This window comes from Ciconia boyciana, chromosome 1, assembly GCF_034638445.1.
Source record: "Ciconia boyciana chromosome 1, ASM3463844v1, whole genome shotgun sequence".
NCBI classification, from domain to species: domain Eukaryota; kingdom Metazoa; phylum Chordata; class Aves; order Ciconiiformes; family Ciconiidae; genus Ciconia; species Ciconia boyciana.
The window spans coordinates 62,338,352-62,342,716 of NC_132934.1; positions in this window are offsets into that span (position 1 = coordinate 62,338,352).

Consider the following 4,365-nt stretch of genomic DNA (forward strand, 5'->3'; position numbering starts at 1 on the left):
GTTCTCAACCCCAAAAGGCACATCAACGACAGTGCATTGCAAAGTTTTAGCAGCAATTTATTCCTGGTCAGAATCAGCCCAGGTTTTTGGTCCTGTTCAAGGTGCAGTCCGCTTTGTCCAGAAATCACCAGCGGCAGTGTGAGTCCTCCCCTGCCATTGGGGCAACAGGGACTAAAGCACTTTCCTGCTGCTCCTAAACTCTTGTCACTGTACGTCTTCTCTGAACAAAAAAGGGTTGTTTCCAACTCAAAGCAGTTCCCTGCCCTGCCTCAGTACACAGCTCCACTCACACTGAGAGTAGGACATGGACCTAGGCCACTGGTTGTAGCTTGCACAGTGACGACAGCAGAAAACTAGTTTCTTAGATGTATTTGTTTCAGGTGTGTCTTTAGCATGACAGAAACAAGCGAGGCAAAATTACAGAAGACTCTTAACTTAAATCAATAAAATAATTCAGTAAATAAGGGCAGGGAATCTGAAATGTCACGCCTGCAATGACGAGAGTATCTCCCACACAAAAGGACACAGGACCAGGGACAGCAAGTAAAAACAATTTCCAACAGCACGCCTGAGACACAGCTCAGATATAAATGCTGTGTCACTCGAAATACAACTGCAGCTAAAATGTAGTCACCATTTTATGCAACAGCAAATTAGGAGGAACGTACATAAACTATTTTTACTCCTCTCTGCACCCCATGTGAAGACAAATACTTGACCCCATCAGAGCTTATGTCCCATTACTGGCGAGAAGAGTGTAGTGCAGATAAAGGACTCTGGGATGCACAGGTTTGTTTCTGTGGCATCCAACTCCTTGGCCCTGGCCATGAAATCCAAACCCACCCAGATGCCGAAGGTCCTTGTGTAATGTAACACACTGGGAAAAGCAATCTGGTAAGCAGGGGGCTGCCTGGAGCCAGCCGGTAGGAAAAGCTAAGCACTGAGGGAGAAGGGGAAGGATCTGAAATCTCACCTCTGGCCAGCTAGAAAGCGTTTCTGCTACAGGGAAACAGGCTCCGTCACGTTGGGATGGGAACGCAGAGTCTGCGGGCCTGGGGAGTGCTGCATCAGAGGACGAGTCAGCTCCTACTCTATTCAAAACCAGCAGCAACAGCCATGTTTTACAAGCCAAGCAGCTGAAACTCATCCCAAGTGTCTCTTGAGCGGATGCAGTGAGATCAAGTTCTGTATCCACCAGAAAAAAATATTGACAATAACCCACAGTTTTGTGTTGTCTGGCTTGACAGCTCCCATGTTACTTCAGATGGCTCAGCAGCACCTTTCTACAGCAACTTCATCTTCCTGATCTTCTAATAGCAGCACAAATACAAGAAACTGATCCCAGTAACTAATCTTTGAATAATAACCACAGAAAAAGTCTGCATTTATACTAAAACATTTATGCTGTAACGTAAGTAGGTGAAACCTCAAACTGTTAGATTGAAATTTCAAGTCTTTTTTTCAAGACAGTCATTTCAGAGAGTTGCTCCCAGGCTCCTAACATTTTCCTTCCAGAGCAGACAGCATATAAAGTCAACATATAAAAGTCTCCTCTCTACTCAGGTAAAGTGCAATGAAGAAATAATTACAAAGCTGCTACTAAAAAGAAAAATTTGGGGTACTTCTTAATGCTGCTCAAAGTTATGAGCTACTACTTGTACCTCGTAACTTTTTGTTAAAGGAGAATTATCGGCACTGCATATAAGAGAGAGGTGGTTATCCTCAAAGGCGGTTAGAGAGTCCCTGGCAAAAAAAAACATTTAAATGAGAGAATGCAAACAAAAAAAGAGGATGCAAACAAAAACAAGGAACTGATGGTTTTGAACCTCCTAAGATGGCACGTAGCCAGTGTGCCTCTTTTATGAATCACTTGGAAATAATTGTATACCCATAACTTCCATGTGTGGATAACTATTTTATAATTTAATCAGATACGGAAATAACTCTCTGAACACTACTTACCATTTGGGACACACTGAAATGCTTTATCTCTTTTTCTCTTTGAAGATACCATATCCGAGCCTTAATTTTCATTTTAAGGAGCTTCTGTACCAACTTAGCAATTATGTCATATATTAAAAGCAGATGTTTGCGAGAGGCAAGAACCCCTTCAGTAAAACAATGAAAGCAAACCAAATCCAGCCCCAACTTGGTAGATTTTTTTTTTTGTTATTGGCAGGGCTGTAAGTCCAACAAGTAAATGTGAAGTACTTCGGGCTTTTGAAGGATTTCGGGAACAGAGCAAGGAGCCACTTAGTGCCTTTTTAGGTGCCAGATTTTCATGACCTGTCAGGCACATATGGACAGAGTTAGACAAACAGGCCCAACAGCTCACAAAGATCTCTTGGGCGTTCCTCCCATCCCATCCCTCCTCTTCCTTCCCCCTCTCCCATGCATGCAGCCCAGCCCCTCCCTTTCTTTTGCTCCGCTGCTTCTGCCTCTTTGCCGAGCTGATGAGCCCAGCAGAGCAAACTCATACCATCTCACATAATCTGAAATTAAACAGGGTGCCTAAAGCACATCAGCATCCCGCTGCCTCACGCCTTCCAGGCGTGAGTCTCCCGTTACCCGTTTTTCTCTGCGCAGCAATTCCCGCTACTGTCAATAGCAGCATGGCCAGACGATGGCTGTTGCAGTTGACCAGGGGATGTGTGGGCAAGGGAGAAGGGGGCAGAGGGGCCGTGTCTCCGGCACCAAGCCCTGCAGTCCTGGGCACCTGCGCTGTCAGCAGCCAGGGCTCCCCCCAGATCCAGACCGGGGGCTGGTGTTTGCCAGAGACTGTTTCTAAGTGGATTCAACCACCTCCCCTTGGTTTGGGGAAGACGGGAGGACTCAGCCTCACGGACCCTGCCGTATCACTTGTCCTTGGGGCCCAGCGACACGCCTGGGCTTGGTTTGTGATTTTTATTCTAGTATTTCCCAAACCAGGCCTGCGTAAGGGCACAGCAGAGGGCTGCAGGTGCAGGAGAGAAGTTCTCTGGCTGAGACCTGACCCAGCTCATTCACGCTGGGATCTATCTGCACACCCAGCCTACCCCCCCCTGCCCCACAGCACGCCATGGGGATTTCCTCTCTCTGGAGGAAGCATTGGAGGTGCAGTATCCTAAAGACTCATTCATGGAGCAAGAGGATCCATTTTAAGCTCATCTTCCTGCTACTTTCACCTAACTTCTGGAAATTCCAATAAAAGGGATCTCCACGTAGCTTCAGATCAATGGCAAACGCACCAAAATGAAGTTTTTCACAACTACTAACAGGAGGAGGAACACATTAACTGCTAACGCAATGCCAGCAGTTAATGCTCCACCCCTGTCTTGGAAATCTGGAAATGCTTCAGTGTCAGAACTGGAAGCCACAGAATAAAAGCCCTGGCCTTTAGCTCGCTAAAATGTGTTATAAAAATACACCAAGAACCAAGTAATGCTATAAAGAAAAAAAAATTAATTAATACAGCAAATTCAAGTCTGCCTTAAAGAGAAAATAACTCCTACTCCGAGAATCTTAGAAAGAAAAAAGCACAAGGGAGTTCTTCACTGATTGTTTAGGTTTTCCCATTTGTTTTCCACTTGTGCAAGGATCACAAATAGCTGAAAATAAGACAACAACAGTTACTCTACTATAATAGCTAGGAACACAGGGAAGGAATCAATTTGGAGCAGACAGCTTTTAGCAGTTTCTTATGTAAAGTCTCTTAAAGAGGTCTAGAAACGATTCTGTAGACCTTTCAGTTCACTCACTCCTCTCTGCTCCCCTGCTTCTAGAGATATGTATTACTTATATCCCCAGGAGTTCTCCATAGTCAACTGCCATAAAAGTTCAGCAACTTGCCCTAAGACTGTGACATTTTGAGCACAGTTGGACATGCACACAGTTCATATCCTTACTAGAAGCCTCCTGAGCACGGTAAGTGCTCACTCATACCCCATCCTTTTACCAAACTGTAACAAAGCAGTACCAAACTCTTTGCCACTCATTTTGAACAGCAGCAACACAAACGCTGTATAGACAGGGGAAGCTGTTTCAAAATTTCATTTCAGAGGCCGCAGCCAGCAAGCTGCACGGCACAAAGGGGGCAGAATAATGGTGAGAGCACAGCAATTGCAGGAGAAGGCGGGAGGATGGAATTGGGAAACCTTAACTAAGAAAAAAAACCCCATGAGGTAACCAAGAAGTAACTTGGGAAATACTTTTTATGAAAGAGTAATACTCAGTATTACAATGCTTATCATTAAACCCTCTCCTCCCCAGACAAATATACTCACTCTCTTCTCTGAATCATCCCCTTTTCTAAAGGGCAGAAATTTGAAGTTTGTACACTTACACCTTTGAAAAAACAGACATACACTTCAGTGGTTACAATGCATT